This window comes from Rattus norvegicus, chromosome 8 (genome assembly GCF_036323735.1).
Source record: "Rattus norvegicus strain BN/NHsdMcwi chromosome 8, GRCr8, whole genome shotgun sequence".
Classification (NCBI taxonomy): domain Eukaryota; kingdom Metazoa; phylum Chordata; class Mammalia; order Rodentia; family Muridae; genus Rattus; species Rattus norvegicus.
The window spans coordinates 65,647,238-65,672,611 of NC_086026.1; the positions used below are offsets into that span (position 1 = coordinate 65,647,238).

Sequence of the window (25,374 nt, forward strand, 5' to 3'; positions counted from 1 at the left end):
TTAGGTCACCAAAAAACTTAGTTTTTTTTTTTTTGTTGTTGTTGTTGTTCTGATTTGTGAGCCAAATACAAAGTAGTATCTATATTATTTATTTATTTAGGAAACAAAGTATTGACTACTGGTGTTAAGATAAAGTATCCTTATTCAGTCTTTCAGTCCCAAACCCATCAACAGAACAGTGCCATTTAGGGAGGTTCGTCCCACTACAATGAATGCTATTGAGAAATCTCTCACAGACAAACCCAGAGTTCTGTCTCCTAGATGGCTCTAGAGTCTGTCAAGTTCAATATTAATCCATCATAGTATTTAATAGGTTTTCTCAGATAACTTGTTCTTGTATATTTTAATTTGCCATTCAAACCTATTAAGGTTCTTAATAAAAATTCAGTATTACTTGTGGTAATGTAAGAGGACATAGTAATAATCCAAATCACTAACAAAACCTTTTTAAAGGGGTTTTAAAAAGGTAAGATAGAGGAATATGGAGATGAATCTGCTTAAAATACATCCTATGCATGTACAATGCTTAAAAAATAATTAAAAAATTTCACAATCATATATGCATGAATATATATATGTACATATGTGTGCAGAATGATTAAAGAATGTAAGCCATGATATATGAGTAACTAGGTCTTTTCTACATGGCAAAATTCTACTTGATGAGGAGAACATAGTAGCTATCTTCAAATATATAAGTTCTTATTTCACACAGTGCAGAGAAACCAATGTATGAAAGCTGTCAGCAGGCTAGTGTTGGTTCAATATAGAGACTATTTAGCTACAATGATACCATAGTATTAACACCAAGGTATATTCAATCTTCCCTATTTTCTTCTAAGGATATGTATAATCAGATATCCAATATGTGTGTGTATTTTAGCAAAATGCATGTTCATTGTACAAAAATTAATACAGACAAACTTGTGTGATGTCACGTCCCAGAAGTAAAGATTCTATGTGTTTTGATATGCTGCCTTCCAGCTGTATGTGTATCATTGCTATACAACCCTTTTGTAAACATTTCTAATACACATTAACACATGCTTAGATTTCAACTCAAAAATTACTATCTATGGGGGCTGGGGATATGGCTCAAGGAGTAAAGAACTTAGCATGCAAGCCCAAGGGATCAGAGTTTGGAAACCCAGAACTCACATAAAAATAGGAGGGTATAGCAGCCCATCTGCAATCCCAACAGACACCAGACAGAGGGATGCCAGAGCAAGCTGACCAGCCAGACTAGCCATAACAGGAGTTTTGGGTTCAGGAGAGCCCTACCTAAATACATAGAGCATAGAGCAAAGAAAACATCCATTGTTAACCTCAGACCTCCACACATACTAGCACACAAGTGAACGCATAGCCATATATCCATACACACACACACACACACACACACACACACACACACACACACACACACACACACATAGTGTAGTAGCCAGCAGCTCCCTGGAGTCTCTTACATACAGGCAGTTGTAAGTCATCTGATGTGGGGTACTAAGAACCAAATGCTAGTCCTTTACAAGAGGAGTACCCAGTCTGAACTACTAAGCCATTCCCTCCAACCCCACTGTTAACCATTTTCATAACATTTCAAACATTGTTCGTGTAGACATAGGCAAATATTTCTGTGGTTTTAAGGGGGGAAAGGGAGGGTACTTTAGTAGTGACCTAAAACAAACAAAAGAATCCCACAATATACCTAAAGATACAGGAAACAACTCGGTTACTATATAACCACTTTTATATTGTTCTATTCTTGAAATCATAAAAGTTCAGAGAAAGACATGATAAAGACAAAAATTTCTCATAATTTATCCTTGCTTTTGTATTAGGAAACTTTTTATGTTAAAATTTCACAAGTGTTTAATACAGAATAGTAACTCGTGAAAAGGAAAGTGATACTAGAGGAGAGAATTTATAACACAAGGTGTTCACCAGTGGAATGAAGTTTTAGGCAGTAAACGGGAAGTGTCTGAACAGGAAAGATTGTTTTCTTAAGTGCAATATGATTAAGAATGGGTCATGGTTTATTTCTAGACTACAAATCTATTACCTTCCTTCTGAATGTGGAGTGCAGCAACTTCTTCCCAATTGTCCCTGGAACTTTTCTTACTGTCCGCAGGTCCTCCAGGCAGGGACTACTCATCAGAGCTGGTATTTGGATTCCTGGACTAGAAAGCATCTAACGTTGTAGCCAACATCTCTCTGAAGAAAGCAAAACTATCGACCTTAATTCAAAAGGTGGGGCTTTGCCAAAACTTGACCTTGAATCCAGACTAATAACTAATGGGCTCTAGATACAATCCCCTTTGGTTGTGGTAACAATCCTAACCATTACGTTCATACACTCCAAGATGGAACAAACATCCTCACCCAATGACCTCCTCTCACTTTCTTGCTAAAGCCATTAACCCTTAACCTTCCTTCCCACCTCACTAAAACCTCACACATTAGACAAGAACATGTGTGTGTGTTGGGGGGCAGGGGGAGCGAGATATCGAATTCTAGTGAATTAAAAGTAAGCAATAATTTACCCCAAATAGAGTTTTCAAAACAAAGCACATACATATACTTATTATCTGTAAAACTCAAGGCTTTATTTTTTTTTTAGTGGTCTAAAATTATTTCTAATTCAAAAGAAACAACATTGTTAAAGAAATTGGTAAAATAAGATTATACTTAGCAACACAATCATTAGTCCTGAAGTAACCAAAGAGTTCATTATTCATTTTGAAAGTTCCTAAATAAAAGAAAGTAAAGGAAACTAAAAATGGCTGCATCTGCCAGACAAGGAACTCCTGATGGGCGTACAGAAAACTCTAGGAGGGCTTATGATACAAAGGAAAGCATACTTCAGTTGAGAAACCCAGAACAGAGATAAAAGGTTCTTTGAAGTATTTCACCTTTTAAGATGTTTGAAAGAATAATAAAGGACAATATCAACTGCGTCAACCGGCCAACAATACAAAATAAAAATTCTGGATGAGGACCTCTACAGCTCTGTGCAAATCAATCTCCCTCAAATAGTTAATTCTACCCACATTCTGTCTTGTCTGTCTTGAGATACCAGGCCTCTCTATACCAAGTTACAGATGCATTCAAGCCAGAGCAGAGCAAAGTGAGTACTACTGCTATCTGGATCACTGTGGTTGGTGAGCTTTACTATTTCTGCTGGTTTTGTTTACTTTCTTCATTTGTAAACAAAAGCTGTTTCCAATGGAAACTATCATTAAAGATCAACAAAAAAGCAGGACCAATATAAGTTGTTTTTTCTTTTTTCTTTCTTTTTTTTTTTTTTTTTGGATATTTTCTTTACTTACATTTTAAATGTTATCCCCTTTCCGATTTCCCCTCTGGAATCCCCCTATCCCTCCCCCTGCTTCTAAGAAGAGTGTTTCCCCACTACTACCCACTCCCCTCCCTTCTCCCAGCCCTGGCATTCCCCTACATGGGGGCGGGGCATGGAGCCTTCACAGGGCTAAGGGACCCTCCTCTCATGGCTGATAAGGCCATCCTCTGCTATATATGTGGCTGGAGCCATAGGTCTCTCCATGTGTACTCTTTGGTTGGTGGTTTAGTCTCTGGGAGCTTGGGGTGGTGGGGTGTCTGGTTGGTTGATATTGTTCTTCCTATAGGGTTGAAAATCCCTTCAGCTCCTTCAGTCCTTTTTCTAACACCTCCATTGGGAGCCCCATTTTCAGTCCGATGGTTGGTTGAGAGCATCTTGACTATATTTCTCAGGCTTTTGCAGAGCCTCTCAGGAGACAGCTATATCAGGCTCCGGTCAGCACGCATGTCTTAGCATTCACAATATTGTCTGGGTTTGGTGACTCTATATGGGATGGATCCCCAAGTGGGGCCTTCTCTGGATGACCTTTCCCTCGGTCTCTACTCCACATGTTGTCTCTGTATTTCCTCCTGTGAATATTTTGTTCTCCCTTCTAAGAAGGACTGAAGCATCCAACTTTGGTCTTCCTTTTTCTTGAGTTTCATGTGGTCTGTGGATTGTATCTTGGGTGTTCTGAGCTTTTGGGCTAATATCCACTTATCAGTGAGTGCATACCATGTGTGTTCTTTTGTGATTGGGTTACCTCACTTACTGCCCTGTACAAAGCTCAAGTCCAAGTGGATCAAGGACCTCCATATAAAACCAGATACACTTAAACTAATAGAAGAAAAAGTGGGGAAGAGTCTTGAACATATGGGCACTGGGGAAAATTTCCTGAAAGGAACACCAATGGCTTATCAAGAATTGACAAATGAACCCTCATAAAATTGCAATATTTCTGTAAGGCAAAGGACATTGTCAATAGGACAAAATGGCTACCAACAGGTTGGGAAAAGATCTTTAGCAATCCTACATCTGATAGAGGGCTAATATCCAAAATATACAAAGAACTCAAAAAGTTAGACTCCAGAGAATCAAGTAACCCTATTAAAAATGGGGTACAGAAATAAACAAAGAATTCTCAACTGTAGAATACTGAATGGCTGAGAAGCACCTAAAGAGTGTTCAACATCCTTAGTCATCAGGGAAATGCAAATCAAAACAACCCTGAGATTACACCGCACACCAGTCAGAATGGCTAAAATCAAAAACTCAGGTGACAACAGATGCTGGTGAGGTTGTAGAGAAAGAGGAACACTTCTCCATTGTTGGTGGGATTGCAAGCTGGTACAACCACTCTGGAAATCAGTCTGGAGGTTCCTTAGAAAATTGGACATAGTACTACCTGAGGACCCAGCTATACCACTTCTGGGATACACCCAAAAGATGCTCCAACATACAACAAAGACACGTGCTCCACTATGTTCATAGCAGCCTTATTTATAATCGTCAGAAACTGGAAAGAATCCAGATGCCCTTCAACAGAGGAATGGATACAGAAAATGTGGTACATCTACACAATGGAGTACTACTCAGCTCTCAAAAACAATCACTTCATGAAATTCTTAGGCAAATGGATGGAACTAGAAAATATCATCCAATACAATGTTCTATTAAGAATACCAAAGTACCTTTTTCTAGCAAAATATACACCACCATCTTCATCCATGTTAAAAGATTCACTTATGTTTATTTGTGTGTGTTTACTCTCTCTCTCTCTCTCTTTGTGTGTGTGTGTGTGTGTGTGTGTGTGTGTGTGTGTGTGTGTGTAAAACACATGTGATACAACTTGTTTACAGGCATACATGAGAGCCACTTTCATGAAAGTGTCAGAGGCCTGGAGTTGAGTTGCAGACAGTTGTGAGACATGTGACATGGGTGCTAGGAAATGACATCAGGTCCCCGGAAGAACATCATGTGCTCTAACCCTCTAGGCCCCAAAGAATATGTTTCTATGCTTTCTAGAGTATGCATGCTTTTTTCTTTACCACTGAAATTATTAATACATAAATTTAATATAAAAAAAGAGCTCATGAAAGATCCTGAATGGCAAGACTGGCCCTCTCTCATTATTCATGGATTTGGCTTCATAATTTTAGTTCCTCTTTGTTTGCCCTTGGTATCACTGCTACCAAGAAAACTCTTGAGTCTCTATGTACACCCTAGGGTCACTACTAGCAAGAGAAATCACTTGGAACAGAATGCAACAATAAAATCCATGGCTATTACCAGCACAGTGCAATTATTTTATATATAGCTCTCTTTAGTACTGGCATCTTAAAGAATAAAATGCACAGTCTCATACATTTCAAATCCCGGGGTTGAGCACGAGGCTTGCATGTAGTTGGCCCCTAGAGACATGGTCACAAAAACATTTAATAACCATTACAAAATCGTCTAGAGGAACAATTCCACTGTTTACTACAATTTTATTTCCCAGGGTTTTTTTGGGGGAGAGGGGGGAGGTAGAACGAAATAGACTATCAACACCAACAACCGATGGTCTGTCTGTGCAGTTCACTGGTTTTCATAGCTGGGAGTTAAACTATCTCATTTAGAAGCTGGTTGAGCCTCTTATTTCTCTGTACCAAATTTTAAAGCTTAAAAAGGAGACAATGATATCCTTAGGGGCAGGAATCAAATCTTATCTCCATGCTTCTAGCATCTACTTATGGAATATGAGTGTAATAAATTTTTGTTCAATAAATGCATTATCAAATTGATCCACAGTGTATTTTTCATGCTGTTTTTCACAGTGGCTAAAAATAATTTCTAATACTGTACCCACAATCTCTGTAAAAAAAAAATCTCTGAAATATGTGTCTGCTAGTGTCTGTAAGACAATTTGGTGCAGGGCAATGATGTATCAAATTGAATTCAATTCCTGCATCCCATACATAGTGAAATCTGGAGACAACAGGAAGCAGGGAAAGCCAGTTACAACCCATTCTCTTGGAATACTTTCTTAGTGTGGCCATAGCATGCAGGTGGGGCTGAACAGGCAAGTGCTTCTGTAGAGAGGAAACAGGCCAGAAGCAGTAACTCTCCCCCAACTTAGGTTCACATTTCCTTGGCACGCTAAAGTCCCCAGGGAGAAATGCTACCTTTCCATTTTAGCACTAATGATAAAATGAAGTTTCTAAGATTTTTCATGTGCTTTCCCTCAATAATACACAAATCTCAACTTATAAGATGAATGACATTTTTTTCCAACTGGAATCTTATAATCCAATTCTATCATACCCATTGCTTTTTTAATACCTTTCTCTCATGCTAAGATTGTTTGACACAATGTATTCATCCTGAAACGTATTCAACTTAAATTTCACTTATGCTATATGAAGATAAATTAGTTTTGAAGAATAGAGTAAGGTGGACAAAAACATAATGTCATTCAGTACAAACAATAGAACAACAACCACCTTTAATAGCATGAAATCTAACACTATATAATTTCAATTTGTTTGTTAAACATTCTAAATTATAAGAGAAATCTGTACCCACAATCTCTGTAAAAAAAAAAAAATCTCTGAAATATGTGTCTGCAATTATGTGTCTCAAAATATTCCCTGCAACTACAGTAAGACAGTTCCATCTCTCCATCCCTAAGTCACTTTAGCCTGCTGTCCTGACATGCTTCACCTCCCCACCAGCTTCCCTCATGCCCAGTGTAGATTTCAGAGTGAACTAATGAATTCCAAAGTGACTAGACTATGAGTGTAGATGAGGAGACTGAGGAACAAACATTCCAATTACTCTCATGTTGACAAACTGCAAAACCTTGGATCCTGCGAATATTTCCAACAGAAGAGTAAACAAGCAGACTTGAAACTAGGACAAGTAAAGGACCCAGAATGTTTCCAAAAACACCAGAAATCCCAGGAATCACTTAAAAAATGAGACTTACATCCTAAAAATGAAAAATCAATCTATATTTCCTCCTACTATAAACAAAGTGAAGGGATGAAAAGCTGCCCTGCGACCCCTCTTTGTTCAGCCTGCACTTCATCTGATGAGAGAACTCTGAATGCAGGAGTGATTTCCTTCATCACAAAAGCCTTCCTTTTGGATCAAGGTCCAACAGCCTTCGGAAGGACAAGTGCCTGTGATGTTGAAAAGAGCTCTGAAACTGACATTCGATCCCCTCCAACATAGTCTGTATTCTTAATTCTATTCTACTTAGAAAGTGATTTAACATGTGAAATGCATTAAAAAATTACTGGTGACAAATGATCTCAGACTATAGGTAGACAGAACACAGCCTATTTCATGTACTGTATTTGGAAGGCGTCAGAAACTGATCCTATTGTCTCAACTAAACATATTCAACAATAAAGCATGTTCAGATCTACATACCAAATACGTTACCTGAGTATCATTTATGTTTAGAGAATGCCTTTGGGTACTCAAAGAAAATTCAAACATTCTTAATGAGCCTCCATGTTTTCCAGGGTAATAAACCCAGATTTTAAAAGCCAGAAAACAAAGCTTTAGGCTGTACTGCACACAGTGTCCCCAGTTCTAAGGGAGATCAGTTGCTGTTACAGCAGGAGTTCATTTAGTCTGAAACCAACTGCTCAAAGAACCTGACATCATTCTAAGTTCCAATCCCAGTAAGATAAAGTCAAACCTGATTTTAATAGATTCTAATTATCTATCTGAATTCCTTTATCAACTTATTTTATATAAGAAACAGACAACTATGAGGCAAGCTAATTTTTATAATGTATATAAATATATGACACTAATATTCATTATTAATGGAACTTCATAGAAATAAATACTAAAGTACACCAACACCAACAGGAAATATTTTCATTTAACAGAAAAACTATAGATGGGTGTTGGATTGTTTTATGTAAACCCTGAGAAATATCATCCTACATCAAATAAAAAAAATCTACACAAATGCTAAATTATTCTGTTGAAAACAAAAATCAGCCATTAAACATGGTTTAAGAATAGGCAGTATTATAAAAATCCAAAGATAAAATGATTAAAATTTTTTAAAAAGGTATTCACACTCATACTTTCAAGTCTGAAAATCGATAGGAATGTTATGAAGAAAGAACTCACCTTGGACACAGTAGCCCAAAAGAGCAATAGTTTACATTGCCTTCAAGAATGCTCTGATAGCACAAAACCAGCTCGGCTCCCTCACAGCTGCTCCAGGGCCACTAACTACTCTGTAGTCCCAATGGAGACGAGGCTAGTCGGATAATGGAACCTTCATTCTCCAATAACAGGCTCCAGATCACTTTACATACACCACATGGACTTTAACCCACGGATTGGCCCATTAGCACATTCACATGCTTAAAAAGCTTTCCCAGTATGATCCCCAGTTTCTTTCACAATGGGGGGCGGTGAGGACATGTATCTTATGCAGACATGTACAAAGCTGTTAGTCATACTGAACTGACATTGCAGGAGCTCTGGTACAATTTTATACTTCAACTTACTATCAAGCTATATAATGAATTTGGGAGCTTTGTGTGGGTTTTGTGGTTTTTGTCATAGTTGTTGTGCTCTCTTTTTTGTTTGGTTTGGGGGGATAGGGTTTCTCTGGAACTCACTATGAAGACCAGACTATCCCCAAACTCAAGGATCCACCTATCTCTGCCTCCCAAGTGCTGGGATAAAGGCCACCACCTCCAGGCTTGATAAACATATTTTTAAAGAAGTTTAAAAAATAAGACATAATTATATAAGAAATAATGAGAAAAGGAGAATTGGTGACAGATACATTTTTTTTAGGCAAGCTCAACTGGAGGTCTGGCATCCTATAGCTAACTTCATTCACTATTCAAAGTGCTCACTCTAAAATTACCTTAACCTGAAACAAGTCACCCAAGTAGACAAACTAAAATATAAATGAAAAACATAGAAAAAAAAAAAACATGTGCTGTATAGTAGGCACAATGCTGGAGAGATGACACTAGAAGTCTGGAAATAGGCAGTTTTACTGATAAGACAGCTAAGGCACTGACAGCCATTCAGTGTCAGTCCTGCGATCCTTTTCTGTCTGCATGGTACCAAAAACTGCTCTTTCTGGAGTTGAAGAAATGGCTCAGCAGTTACCAGCACTAGCTGCTCTTTCAAAGAACCTGGTTTGATTCCCAGCACCAACATGGTGGATCACAACAGTCCGTAACTCCGGTTGCAACATATCCACAGCACGCTCCTGGCCTCCCTAGACACCAGTCACACATGCAGGCAAAACACTCACTCATGGGACCGAGGACTTGGCTTTCTGTAGTACCACACCCAATTTGTGGCTAGTAATGAAGAAACTGATAAAGCGTAAATATTATAGTCACCTAGTCTGGGAACACAGGAGTTGTTTTCACTTAAATGTTCAGGTAAAAACAACAAAAACACCGATTCAGCATCACCAGACAACTGCCAACTAGTCAAAGACAGACAAACATGGCAAATTAAAAAAGCATGTACTCATGACAAGGCGCAGCACAGTGGGTACACAAAGAGACAATGAAGAAAACGTTAAGCTGCAAAAGAGCCCATGCATTTAAGCTCTTCAGAATCGAAAATGTAAAATGAGATATTGTTTTATTTCATAAAACAAATTATATTTTTTATTAATGGACTAAAGTATATCCAACAAGCCATGAAATGATGTTTCTGTTTATAAAACAACTGCCACTATGAATCTGTAATTCATCTGTAAATGATTTGGAAACAAAATGCAAAGTAAACTTGGCCAGCATTGTCTTCAAATATACCAGGAGAGGGTCACATCAGAGCAAAGCACCATGATCTCCATTTGACTTCCCACTTGTTGAATAGGTTTTAAGTCCTATTCGAGAGCTGCTGGTCACCCACAGGACACACATGCCACTACTGAACCCATAAGGTTACTGTACCAGCCATGCTCGCCTCTATGATTCACACGTTATCACTGGGTAGAACTGTCAGTTGCTTTCCTCCTTTGGAAGTTGGCATGGCTCCTTCATGTCCCAGAGAAACTACTCCCTAGTGAATAGGCTTTCAGATCAGTTCTAGGTCAGGGACTTCTAGGCCATGGGTCTGAAGTGTACAGTGTCTGCAACAATAGGGACTTATCAGGGTTGGGGATTTAGCTCAGTGGTAGAGCACTTGCCTAGCAAGCACAAGGCCCTGGGTTCGGTCCCCAGCTCCGAAAAAAAAGAAAAGGGAAAAAAGAAAAAAAAAAAAGAAGAAGAAAATGATAGGGACTTATCTACCACTTCTTGGGGACAAGTGAGGGTGAAAGCACAGATTGTAATTTGTTGGTCTTTTAAGGAAAATTTACTTATATAAAGATTGGGGGGTTGGGGATTTAGCTCAGTGGTAGAGCGCTTGCCTAGCAAGCACAAGGCCCTGGGTTCGGTCCCCAGCTCCGAAAAAAAGAAAAAAAAAAAAAAGATTGGAAACCACATTATATTTTCCTCAATACTATTTTCTACATTATTAGCACTATCTACTATATAGCTTATTACTTTTAATGACTTCATGCTTCTAGGTAGTATTTCCCAATGTCTACTTTGCCAATGCAAAGGGATTTGCAAGCATGTTATACCTCCCACTCCAATCAACACACTGTAAGAAATAACCACCTCACCCAATCTTACCCCTCCCTGGGAAATCTTTCATTAGGCTAGATAGGATGGTTGTGGAGTCCCAAATACTCAGTTAATACAGATCTTAATTTAAGAAGGTAAAATAGGAAGAACAGTGACACGAGGCTGGCTGCCATCAAACACTACACAGCAAGAGTCAACTTTGCAAATGACTTTCCAAAAGAGCACATGAGGCACAAGTCTTGCATCCACTTGTCTATAACCACAAAGCTTCAGGGACAGAGAGTCAGTTTCATTGATGTTTGCATCCCAAGAGCCGTAATGAGCATACAGAGAAACCTAGCCATTTACAGCTCTGGAGCTAAATGATCCACATGGCTGGTGGGCAGGCCTGATTTGTTCAGCAGGGCTTGCCCTCATGTTAGAAAACAAGGTGCCCTTTAGGAAAATTTACTAAGACCAAAGGCTTCTGTATTTTATTAGTCTCTTCTGGATGAAGGATTCATCCTGACCTACTCTGCCTTTATCTTATTCATAGCAATTAGGCATCTTACCCAAAATCAATACTCTCTTATCTTTACCTTCCTCGGTATACAGCGACTGTCCGAGAGCTAAGATCACGAGTATGAGTCCACGACACCAGGTTTATAAATACAAACTCTCAGTTGAATTTTGGCTGGATTTCATGAGGAATGGAGTTGTAGTCTAGGAATCCTTAAGCAGTGCTCAAAGGAATATAAACTATATGGTCAATCTAAAGGAAAACCAGGAATTCTTAGTGGACTTTATTATGGACATCCAAAAACCTTCCAATTTCACTCTTAAATATATATATATATATATCTCTTTAAGAAAAAAATGAAGATCATTGCAGTATTGATAAAGTATAGTGAGGCATGATAAAGAGACCCCAGAGCCTGCCTGAAGTCTTTCCAGCTCAGAATAAAAAATGCCAACACAATTAACAAAATTTGCTTTTATAGCTGTCTACAAAGAGACATTCTTTTCAGCAGAGACATTTCAAATCAGAATGTCAAAGCAGTAATGAATCGTGGGCAAGGTCTCAGTACACATAACCTTGAGTATGACCTTGTTCCTTACCTAGCTGTAAACCTGCAATTTTCTGGAAATCTCACAAACGAGACAATAAACTCAATTACAATAAAAACATAGCTCACTTCCTTGTACAAAGTTTGTGACCTATTGTTCTGCTCCACCAGCCTGTAGTCCCTCCCACCCACTGCACCTCAGGAACCATGCTACAACCTCACAGAAAAGAGAAAAGGGGAGAAGGTCTCTTAGGAACCCTTTGAAAGATGTAATTTTAGAATCCACAAATCATGTACATGAATATCGAAAAGCTCACACCCACACTTAGATGTGTTCTATTCTTCCCTAAACACCTTTTTACTAACTCTAATGCTGAAATCCACTTAAAGCTGTTCCTTAGAACTCCAGTTTACTTCTCCAAGTTCCTCCTCAGTGTAGTTGAGAATTCAGCTTCATCTAAATAGAGGTCTCTGAGAGAACCCAGGCAGTCACAGGCAGCAGCATGAAGCAAGTGTCTGTGTCTCCAGGTCCCCCCACTCCTGACACATAAAATAGAATGTACACCAAGGGCTGTTTATGGAAACTAGAAGCACATATATAGGAAGCACTACCCATTTTCCAATGTAAAGCAAATATCCAAACACATTAACTGGATTAGAGTTGAGGCTTAGGGGAGGAAAACAAAGATAAGGAAATGAATGAGAAAAGGGACAACAAAAGAAGATAAGGTGGCCAGCAGTACACAGCAACCTAAAGTCTGAGGTACCCTAAAGTCCATCCCTGGAACCTACAGTGGAAGGAAGGACTGACTTTCAAGTTGTCCTCCACTTTCAACATGCACACAGATACACATACACTGAATAGATGAATGTAAAAAGGACTTAATAAAACATTTAGGTCATAAATTAATCATAGTAGATTCCAGAGAAAAACATAAAAAACTTATCTCTTAAGAAAAATGACACTATAAGGCTGGAGAGATGGCTCAGCAGTTAAGAGCACTGGCTGCTCTTCCAGAAGACCTGAGTTCAGTTCCCAGGAACCACATGGCAGCTTGAGGCTGTCTGTAATTCCATTTCTGGCGGATCTGACACCCTCACATGGGCGTACATACAGGCAAAAAGTCAAAACACATAAAGTAAAAATAAACAATAAAATCGTTTTTAAAAAGAAAAATATTAACACCTATTGTAAACTAACCTTCATTAAAGCATGCATTCTATGCTCTGAAAACCCTCTAAATCTCAAAACTAATGCTGTTTTTAAAAGCAAACTATGTGCAGAGATCATGTGTTACAGACAGAGCTCACCTCATGACAGGCAGATAATAAGATTTAAATCGTACAGTGGTGTAATGATACACATTCTATAGCAGCTTGGCATGGCTTCTCTCCTGATGCTGGCTAGTTAGTGGCAGTGAGCCGCAGCCACTCCAACAGGGGTTTGCTACGGTTCCCTTGCCATTCTTCTATTAATGTTTTCCTATCACGAATGAGCACCCATCTGCATGGGTGAGAGAGTCAACAGTGTTATAAAACAAGATTCCTAGTCTCTGATTTTGCCCAACTGTAAACCGTTGAGTATTCCTAACATATCCAGATTCTTTATGCCTTCTAGATATTAATTCCTTATTAAATCTATGATTTACAAATGTTCCTCCTCCTCCTTTTTAGCATGTCATTTTACACTGTTGGTCATTTCACTTAATTTTAATGAAGTCCAACTTACCCGTATTTCTTTTACCACCTCTGGTTTTGGAAGTATGAAATCACTGCCCGCCCTGCTGACATGAGAACTGTATCTGCTGTCTCTTCTAATCTCTTCTAAACTTTTCCATTAGCTCTTACATCCTGCTCTTGAAGCTGTGTTGGGCTATTCTTTAATATTAGGTAAAGTTCCAACTTCAAGTCTTATGTTTGGATGTCCAGTTTTCTCAATCATTTGTTGAAAACATGAACAAATCCACCTGACCTTCCCCAGGAAAGCTCTTGCTATACAGAAGTCACCTGACATATAGAAAGTTTTACTTCTTGGCTTTTGTTCTATTCCACCACTCCATACATTTGTCTTTATGCCAATACCACACCATTTGATTATAGCTTTGCTACAGTTTAAAAAATTATTGTGCATATGTGTGGAATTGTGTCTGAGTGCAGTTGTGTATGTGTGTGTCATGTGCACATAAAGAAGTCAGAGGACAGACTACTCTCAGGAGTCAGTTCTCTCCTTCCACTTTGTTGATGCAGGTTCTCTCATTTCTGCTACTCTGCCCATTCTGGGCTGTCTGACCTGTTAGCTTCCAGGCAAGTCTGTATCCGCCTTTCATCTTGCTACAGGAGGGCTGGGATTAGAGATATGTAACCACCGCATCTACCATTTTAAAATGGGCTCTAAGGATGCCTTAGTTAGGGTCACTGCTGCTATGGTTAAACATCATGACCAAAGCAACCTGGGGAGGAGAGGGTTTTTGTTTTGCTTCCACATCAGTGATCATCATCTGAAGGAGTCAGGCAGGAACTCAAAGAGGGCAGGAACCTGGAAGCAGGAGCTGATGCAGAGGCCATGGAGGAGGGTTGCTTCCTGGCTTGCTCTCATGGTTTGCTCAGCTTGCTTTTTTTATAGAACTCAGGACCACCAGCCGAAGGTGGCCCCAACCACAATGGGATGGACTATCCTCCATTAATCACTAATTAAGAAAATGCCCTATGTGCTCGCCTATAGCCCAGTCTTCTGGAAGCATTCTCTCAAGTGAGGCTCCCTTTTCTCTGTTGACTCTAGCTTATGCCAAGCACAGAGCCCAGAACTCAGGTTTTCAGGCTTGCACAGGAAGCACTAGCATTGCCCACTTAGTCATCTTCAGTCAGTCTAAAGTTTTTAAATAATTAGAAAATGTGAGACTTATCCTTCGTTATTATTATGAGATTATATTTCAGAATCCTTGAGATTCCATGCTGTTAAGATGAATTTTTGTCTCAGGAAAAATGTTCACAGGGATTTTGATAGGTATTATACTGGTTCTATAAGTTATTTTGTATCAATGCCTTCAGATTCATGAACAGGTAATTTATCTCCATTACATAAACAGAAGACGTGAGTGATGTCTTTATTTTGACAGTACTTGGTGATTTTCAGTGTTTAAATTTTTTACCTCATTAGTAAAATCTACCCATATGATTGCACCGCTAGTGTATAGAAATGTGTTACTCTGAAGTTGGGGATTTAGCTCAGTTGGTAGAGCGCTTGCCTAGGGAGCGCAAGGCCCTGGGTTCGGTCCCCAGCTCCGAAAAAAAGAACCAAAAAAAAAAAAAAAAAAAGAAATGTGTTACTCTGTGGGCTAATATGGTGAATTCGTGAGTTCTAACAATGGTTTGCATAATCTTAGAATTTTCTTCCTATAATAATGTTAATATTATAGGAAATAGATAATTTTACTTTTTCCTCTCCAGCTTGGATCAATTTTATTTACTTTCTGTGATCCCTCCGGTTAGGATTCAGAATACAATGTCCTTGCTTTGCCCATGATATCAAAGGAAAAGCTTACAGCATGAAGTTGGCTGTGAGCACTTCATAAATGGACTTTATTAGGCGAAATAACTTTTTTTTTAGTGATAACCTTTTATCTAAAAGAATAGTACACCTTGACAATTTTTCCGATTAAGTGAGCTGACTGTGATTTTGGTCACTCATTAGGCAAGCAGACAGCTTCTTACCTTGCGTGTCACACAAAGGACAGTTGTTAGTGCCCTCATCTTGCAGGGAGCTCCTCTTAATTTTTAAAACAAAAAAAAAAATAGAATTTAATGACATAAATTTGAGCTTCAAGAAAGGATTTTTAAAAAGAGGATATTGAATGGATATCAACTTTAAAAGAAGCATATTTCAAAACTTGAGAATCATTTCAAGTAAAATCTATTAAAATGGATCAAAGTGAACAAGCACATTTGATATCACTGAGGCATGCCAGAACTTATATACTAGAACTGTATTATTTACCTGAATACATTTTAAAAGCCTGTATATATACATTGATAATGGCGCACCATCATGATTGAGGCATAATATATCAAAGGAAACCATGAGGCTGGGAAGATGGTTCAGTAGGAAAGAGTGCTTGCTCTACAAACCTGAGAACCTGAGCTCAAATCCCAAGCACACGAGTAAAAGTTGGGCATACCTATGCACACCTGGACACCTACCATATTAGGGAGCAAAGACAGAAGGATCCAGAGAACTTGCTAGCCAGCTAGTCCAACAAAAACTCAAGGTGATACAGTAAAAATGACAGAGGATAACACCCAACATCCCATTCTGGTCTCCACGCGACTGCTCATGGACACGGGCATATACACACTTACATGCATGCAACACACATACAGGGGAAGAGGGACAGGAGAGAGGGAGAGGGAAAATTTTATTGAATGAAATAACAGCTGGAAGAACAAAATAGCCCAGAAACCAAATGACTTTCAATCAAAAATGCCTTCTCTTTTCCATAAAGTTAACTTAAGAAACAGAAGGTCTATGGCATAAACAGAAGCTCACAGAATCACAATTCTATTTTGAGCAATTGTCACTTTCCTTACCAATACTGATAAATGCATTAAAGCTAAGCTTTTGACATAACGAAAGTTTCAGTGGCATCTCCCATGAGAACACACGCTGCTGTCTTGACTCAAGTTGGAGCAGCAGGAAACTGTTCTCCTTTGTTCTGGTGCTACATTTTAGCTTAGTTTATAAACCTGGAATCAGAAAGGTGTTTGTGAGAAGACTGTTTCATTTTGCTGAACTGACAGGGATAAGCCCTTGGGAGAAAGGCCAACTCAAGCAGGATGGAAACAGATGTGAGCAGTCAGTTTTCTTGTCTGCTCAGCGCTTTTTTGACTACACTGTACCAGCTCTGACACCACCCAGACATCAGTGGATAGAGTGAAACAGTCATTTCTCAAGAGTTTGAGAACTATAAGGTTCTCCCTTCCTCCAAAATAACCTTACTAGGGAAAGAATAACAAACAACAGGAAAAAAAAAGTCAAAGATACAGAAACAGTTGAAGAAAACAATAATAGGTTTTACTTTCCTGGAAAGAAAGGAATGAAGATACACAGAAATGAAAAGAAGAAAGCAAGCATCCACACATAACAAATAGAAAATGCATTCATTCTCTGGCTACTTAAAAATCATTTACTAGGTTCACTATTACATTAGATACTGTTTCAGATCCTAGGAATACAGCAGTAAGGCACACTGTCCCTTGTGCCAGGAGAGATAAATGCAAAATAAACAACAATCAGTGATTAGGTGCTAAGGAAATACACAAGTCATGAAACAAACCAGGGTGGGTGCACTCATTTCTCGTGAGCTAACACGGAAACCTCATTGAAGAACAGACATTAAAATGGGAAAGATCCAGCAATCAACAGGCTGAGGAAAACTACTGCCTACAAGGATGGTAGTATATGATTCTAAAGCTGGAATAAACTTTCTATGTTCACAGGACAGAAAAGAAAGTCAGCACTGCTCTAGTCTCGTGGATTCTGGTGTTTTTAAGAACAGTAGCACCTAAGACCTCAAAGTACCACAACCATCTCAAAGTCATCACTTGGGGGAAAAATTACAACTATGAAAAACGAGCTCCTGATACACAATTCTACACAGTTATGGCCACTGGGGAATCTTTAACAGAAAAAAAGAGAACCTCACGTTAAACAGTGACTCGAAGGCTGTGGGTCAGAAAAGATCAGTGTGAGGGTCCTGTCATTCACCCTGAAAGGAACAGAATTCCAAGTAAGATCAGTATCTAGAGCCTGTGCCTGAACAAGGGAGCTTATGAGCTTCAAGGGCAGCATCAGGATGAAATCCAGACAGAAGCAAACACTCCTGTCTACTGTCTTAATTCTTCTTGACAACTACCTCTCAGGTACTTCAGAGGCTTTTCTTATTTAATATAAACCAGAGAACTATAAAAACGCACTAACACAAATGTTTAGATAATGTAGAAACATTTCCCCCATTTAACACCTTTCCTAAATTATGAAGTAAATGGAAATCTTTCTTTCAGACAAGCTCCCAACTCAGGTTCCTCTTGCCTCAGCCTCCGGAGTGTTATGATCACAGGCATGAGCCATTGCATCTGGACAAATTAAGAACACTATTCACCCATTTTCCTGATAGAAACGTGGTTCTCAACCTTCCTAATATGGCAACCTTTAATCATTTCCTCATCTTGTAGTGACATTCAACCATAAAATTATTTCCCTTGGTACTTTATAATCGTAATTTTGCTATGGTTACTAACCATAATGTAAGTATCTGATATGCAGAATATCTGATAAGTGACCCCTGTGAAAAGATCATTTGAACACACACACACAAAGGGGTCGTGACTCACAGGTTGGGAACCACTATGCTCGAACCATTTGGCTTGGACCCATGGCTCCAGCATATGTAGCAGAGGATGGCCTTATCTGGCATCAATGGGAGGAGAGGCCCTTGGTCCTGTGAAGGCTCGATGCCCCAGTGTAGGGGAATGCCAGAGTGGTGAGGTAGGAAGTGGGTAGGAGAGCACCTTCATAGAAGCAGAGGGAGTGGAGATCAGATGGGTGGGTTGCAGAGGAGAAACTGGGAAAGGGGATAACATTTGAAATGTAAATAAATAAAATATCCAATTAAAAAAAAAGAGTGTTATACAAAAAAAGCTTATTTGGCTTATAAGTATATATAATAAACAGCTCTATGCCTTAAAAATAAGCTATACCTATTAAAAACATTAGCTTGGGGATTAATTAGAACAAAGTACAATGACATTCTGTATATGAATGCCAGTGTGCAACCTACTTGTTATGCTGACTTTAAAACTTAATAAACACTTAAAAGAGAAAACTAGCTATCATACTTGAAAGACAACCACATTTTACAGCACTGAAGGATTCCCAAATATAGACTCTACGTTATATAATATTAACACGACATTTTAATGGTGCTGTAATGTTAAAATTTCCAAGTTATGCTATCAAACATACATTTTTCTACAATACCATTTTGTTTAGACATTAACCATTACTGAGAACAAGCAAAGGGGGGAAATGGAGATCAAAGCTTGCCTTAGCTGAGGTACATGGCAATAGGTCTTCACCTAAGCCATGTGTTTAGAAACATGAATAATGACTGGCATCATACTCTGCATGTGGAAGTTCAGTAATTTCCCTCACATTTCCCTCAATAGGAAAACGAGGCACCACCACCCACCACATTAGACTCATTGTAATTATTAATGAAACAAAACAGGTGAAAATTAATGGAACCTGGTCTTACCATCTGACAACATGTGTAACAGCAAGAGAAACGAGGGTAAACAAAAGAGGAAAATAATTCTGTATTCTAAGTTATAAGAACTGAACATAACGGTAACTGCGCTTAGCCAGCCTGGCAGAGAAGGAGCTAAGAGCTTGCTTCAGCTCTGAATCCGGAAGCCCGGTTATTCAGCACTTTCTCATGTACACACCAACTGGTCTTCACAATATGGCTGACTCAGGAGCACACGGAAGTCACCAAATGTCAGCTTGCTGGACTGGAATCATGACTAAAACCTATGACACATCCTCCCACCTCCTGAAACAGTGACTGAAAGCCTTTCTTACACATAACTGAGTACACAAAGAAAAAATGCTTCGGCAAGCAGTGGTTTATTCAATCAATAATCGTGTCACATCCCAGGATACAGTCCCATGCTGTGTTTAGCAGAATCAATCAGTTTCTCAATTCAAAAATGTTCATTATAAAAATAAAGTACCAAGCTGGGCGGTGGTGGCATATGTCTTTAATTCCAGCACTCTGGAAGCAGAGGCAGGCAGGTCTGGTCTATAGAGTGAGTTTCAGGACAGCCAGGACTATACAGAAAGCTGTCTTGAATTATCCCCACCCCCCAAAACAGAATAATTTTCCAAAGACAAGTTTTTTAAGAACATTTTCCAAACTGAAACTTTAATTACTATTAGCTTAAGACAAAGTAGACAATCATTTTTATTGTGCTTATTCATAGATTTCAACCTTACAGCTGGGTACTGACTTTCTGGGTATTTTATCATAATCAAAAAGTTTGCTGTTTCCAGCATCAATGGCTCTGCTATTCATATACTTTACGTTTCTTAATCAACTCTTTAAATTGTCCTTCCATTACTTCATACTCAGAATTTAAGCTAATTCTTCTGCAAATAGGTCAATCAGTTCCTCTACTTAGTCAAGATGATTTACTCTCACACAATAATTATTTTATAAATACGGCATTATTAGGCAGCTGGGAAACTGATTAAAAGAAAATCTGGAAGCCAGCCAACTGAATAGTACAGCACTTAAGTCACATTTTATCAGATGTGTCTCAAGTCACTAAGAAAACAGACATCTGCTTGGTACTTGTGTGCAAAGCTGTACAGGTAGAAGAGCGAACCTACCTGCAAAAGCAAGACTTGGTAGGAAGAAAAGGTCAGCGGTGATCACAAGAGATGTTCCACAGGTAACGTGAGAGATTTGAATGTAATCTCCAAGAATACATGACACACCGAAAGGTTCTGGGTACAAGTATGAAAACCAGACAAACTTAAGGAAGTCTTTCTGGACATACAACAAAAAGACAGACTAAAATTTCTAAAAGCTCAGAACAATATAGCCTGGCAGGCCTACTGGAAGATTCTTAGCCCACTGCTTCCTTTAGATCACAGGAGTAGGCCTCCTTCGAGGGCCACATCTCTTCTAAGTAGTAGCAGTACTGAGCACCAAAGGAAGTGCTACTGAGCCTCACTCCCAGAGGCTACTCTCCACCTCCCTGGAATCCCAGAACGCCCTGGGTCCGCTTCCCAGACAGTATGTGATCCTCTAGGACTAAAGGGAAGATGAGTGAAAGGCACTGAACCCTGGTAAGCGGCTGTGCACACAGCCCTGACATTTGGCCACAGGATTCTTGCTCTTTTCACCTGACTTGACCACAGTCAGGAGGCTGCAGCATCTGAAGGGAATTGCAGGGGTAATGCCACACCACATGCCCCACAGTGACCAAGCTTTGAAGCATAGCTGCATTTCTAGATCAGATGCCATCATTCAGAAGTTTCTCTGTGGCCCTCAGTGTGCAGGTCCTTTGACATCCACTCCCCGGAAGCCAGGGAATACGAAAGATTTGGTCCCGAGGCCTCCCTCAGCCTGTTTCCACTCTTATCTCATCTATCAGTCCTTCGCCTGCCCTGGATCCACAGAACTTCCTATGGGCCACCTCCTCTATGCTGCTGCCTGACAGCAGGAGCTTACACTTTCACAGGCTCAGCCTCTTGTCTAACCCAATTCAGCCAAACGGTTAAAGGATTTTATTCTAACCCTTTTTAAAAAGCTGACTACTCCTCTTGCTCATCTCTTGCTCTTCCCCTCTGCCCACTCTGTCCCTTCTCTCTCTACTACCTTCCCCCTTCGCTCCACATGTCCATGGCCTGCCTCTCCTCTTCCTCTTCTTCATCCTCTTCTTCCTCCTCTTCTTCTCCCCACCCATGCCCCTACTACCCTTTTAACTCCCCTCCCCATGCCCTGAATAAACTCTATTCTATACTAAAAATAAAAAGCTGACTACCCAGAAGGTCTTTCTCTAGCCCAGGATCTAATATAAACAATAGAATATAGCATCACTCTGCTACAAAAGGTAATGGGGTACTGACATATGCTACAACATGAATGAACCCTGAAACCTTAAAGAATGTGAAAGAAACGTCCAGAATGGATCAGCGGCCAGCATGCATATCAGAAGCCGACAGGAGTGAATACTGACTGTGATTTATTACTGAAATATTTCAAAATTAGACTGTGGTGATGGTCTCTAAATATAACAAAAAGTATTGAACTACATACTTTAAGTGAGTCAGTTTCATAAGATCTAAATTATTTCTCCGTAAAGAAGTGTTATGAACGAAACAATCATATTTAGGACACTAGTGAGTTGGGGGAAAACATGCAGAAAGACTAGATTACAATGTTCTCTGAAAAGAATCTAAAATATTATGCAATCCAAAGGCACTGAAGGATTCTGAGAATCAGACAGGCAGGCTGGCATTTATATCACAGGAAAAAAATATCATGTTGACAGTGACAAGAATGGCCTGGAGCAGCTGGACTCCAGGTAGAAAGACTAGACTAGAGATTTAATGGTCAACTTCAAAGTTTTCAAATGAAGGTGAAGGAAAACTTTGGAGACCAGGTTTCATGCATTAATCTGTCTAGCCTTAAGCTCTTGAGGTAGGGGACCTTGAACTTCTGGTCCCCCTGTCTCCTACTCCAGGTGCTGGTATTACAGGCATGCCTACCAAGCTTAGTTAATGTCGTGCTGGGAGGCAACCTAGGGCTTTGTAAGCATTAGGTAAGTACTACACCAGCGGGGCCTGCCATCTGCAGCCTACACCCAACCATTTTTTAAACAGAAAATTTGGAAATGTACAGGACTAAAGCCAAGCCAGGTAAGAAAACAGACAAGACTTTAGTATTGTCTTTAGAGTAGAATGTTATCTACAGAAGTGTTCGGTAAAACAAAAACTGTGTGTGGAAACCAATTAGCACACTAATGGATACACTTATTACATAAGGCCAATAGAGAGAATTACGGAAAGTAATCGAGTCTAAGGACTAGAGCTGTATGAAACTCTTTATCAACTGGCCTACTAAAATAGCAATTGTCTCAATCTGACTTAACTAGTAGAGGGTTTGTCTTTAAACATATCAGATTAGGGTGTGATGGTGCACACTTTCAATTCCAGCATACAGAAGCAAGAAGCAGGTGGATAGACCTGTGTGAATTCAGGTCATATTGGCCTACAAAGGCAGTTCCAGGTCAACCAGAGATATATAGTGAAACTGTCTATAAATCAATATGTAAGTATAAATTGAAAAATTAAAGCCATCTATTGCCTTTGATTATTTAACATTACGCTAATGCCACAATTTTCCTTCAGTGTGTCAGATCAGCAGCATATACTTAACTCCATTTTCAAGTAGAGAAGGCAAAGAAACAATACTCCAACGTATCTTAGCAACGGAGTCAGTTTATTTCCCAAACTAAGCCACAAACTATAAATATTCAGACCACAACGTAGCATTACAAAAAAAGTTTTGCTTCCTATTGAAACACTTAGGAAAAGATATTACCACCTTTAATTTTCACAAGCAACTCATTCTCATTATAAACTATATATAACATGCCAGATACATTCATAAATATCTCACCTTAGGTTTTCTAGGCAAATCACCAAGAAACAACTACAGCATAAGACTTGGGTTGGATAGACACCTGAAATGAAAAAGAAGAAAAAAAAAAAAAAAACATGGTCAATGAAACTATATCTGAGCTGGCATCTTACTTCCTCACATAAGGAAACTTTAACTTGATTATTTACTCCCTAATTCTTTTGTGATCACAATGTTTTTTTTTTTTTTAGTTGGCCTCACACCCTGATGATTCCTTGTCATCCATACACTGATATATAGAAGACCTGGTGAGTCTGTATCTCTGTCAATGTCTGTCTCTTCTTTTACATGAACTACTTCTATGCAGGTGGGTCTCAATGGATTTTTTTTTTTCTCCATCTTTATTAAATTGGGTATTTCTTATTTACATTTCAAATGTTATTCCCTTTCCCAGTTTCCAGGCCAACATCCCCCTAACCCTCCCCCTCCCCTTCGATGTGGGTGGTCCCCTCTCCTTCGATGTGGGTGGTCCCCTCTCTATCCTCCCCCCATTACCGCCCTCCCCCCAACAATCACGTTCACTGGGTTCCAGCCTTGGCAGGGCCAAGGGCTTCCCCTTCCACTGGTGCCCCTACTAGGCTATTCATTGCTACCTATGAATTTGGAGCCCAGGGTCAGTCCATGTATAGTCTTTGGGTAGTGGCTTAGTCCCTGGAAGCTCTGGTTGGTTGGCACTGTTGCTCATATGGGGTCTCAAGTCCCTTCAGCTCTCACAATGTCCTTTAGAAGACTGAACCAAGTCCAAAATTAAGAGTTCTTGAGTCTGGGGAGATGAGTCAGAGCATGTGCTGGCTAGTTTTATATCAACTTGACATAATCCATACTCATTTGGGGAGAGGGAACTTCTGATTAAGAAAATGTCCCCACCAGACTTGTCTGTGGGCAAGCCTGTGGTGCATTTTCATTACTGATAATTGATGTGAGAGGGCCCAGCCGACTGTGAGTGGTGTGACACTAGCTGGTGATCCTGGAGCTATAAGAAAGCAGGCTTGAACAAGCTATGGGGAGTTAGGAAGCCACTCTTTTGTTCTAGTTCCTGCCTCCAGGTTCCTGTCCTGGATACTCTCAGTGATGGATTTATAAGATATAAGTTTAAAAGCTATAAAATATTCTCTTTCAAAATAAAACAAGAAAGAAATGTCTGACTTTCTATTGCCTTTGATTATTTAATGTTATGTTTTGTGCTAGGAATTGAAAAGAGGGTCTTACACATGCTAAAGCTAGCATTCCACCTCTGAGCTACATTCCCTACCTTGTTAATTAAATGTTAATGATAATATTCATCATTAAAGCTGTGTGGGTGCACATGCGTATGCAAGCTGGTATGGTTTAAGAAGTATGTTGTGTGCCCTTATCAGCACTCTTTTTTACCTTAAGAGAGGAGCTCTCACAGATCCTGGAGCTCACAGGTAGCTGGCTATGAGCTCCTGGGATGCACCTGCTTTTGCCTGCAAGATGGGGTTGCAGGTATGTTTGTGGCCCTGATCTGCTCTTTTATGTGGATGCCAGGGAGCCAAGCTTGAGTTTTTGTGTTAGTGTAGCAAGTCCTGTGTCTTAGTGTTCCTACTGCTATGATAAAACTGTATGGGCTTCAATCCTCAGGAGAAAAGTCAGCAACTGCCTCTGTACTTAGTGTACTTAGTACATAGTGTACTAGCACTATGGTGGCCATCATGTCCACAAAAACAAACAAACAAACAAACAAACAACAGAAACAATTTGAAAACTATGAAGCACAAAAGTAAGCCAATAGCATATTATATGTAAAATCTTAATTAAAAAGAACATAAAAGTCTTATAAATAGGAAACACAATTCTATTTTATACTGGCAAAAAAAGAAATCAAATTAAAATGAGCTAGCATCATCTTTTGTCCATGAAGTTAGAGTTGTTTTTAAAATGCTGGCCATATATGAAGCTCCAGACCGTCTTAAGCTTCAAGGCAAGATGACTTGATGGTTCAAGGTACATGCTGCCAAGCCTGATACCTGAGTCCAGTCCCTGGGACCTCCACAGAGTAAGGAGAGGACTGACCCCTTTAGGTTGTCCTTGACTACACATGTCCACAATGGCATGCTTGAGCTCCCTACCATATAAATAAA

General features: G+C 39.4%; 1 protein-coding gene across 11 annotated transcripts in view; it reads right to left on the reverse strand.

The window, feature by feature from the left end:
* Peak1 (pseudopodium-enriched atypical kinase 1) overlaps positions 1-25,374 on the reverse strand; it is a 214,701-nt gene that overhangs the window by 146,170 nt on the left and 43,157 nt on the right. For 5 of the 11 annotated variants that reach the window (XM_006243115.5, XM_039081465.2, XM_039081462.2 and 2 more), the window contains exon 2: positions 23,252-23,315. The gene's annotated coding sequence lies outside the window, so the exon portion shown is untranslated. Of the gene's footprint in view, positions 1-15,716; positions 15,772-18,392; positions 18,623-20,451; positions 20,569-23,251; positions 23,316-25,374 lie in introns of all 11 variants that reach the window. The other 6 variants (XM_017595643.3, XM_006243116.5, XM_039081466.2 and 3 more) reach the window with 4 other exon arrangements.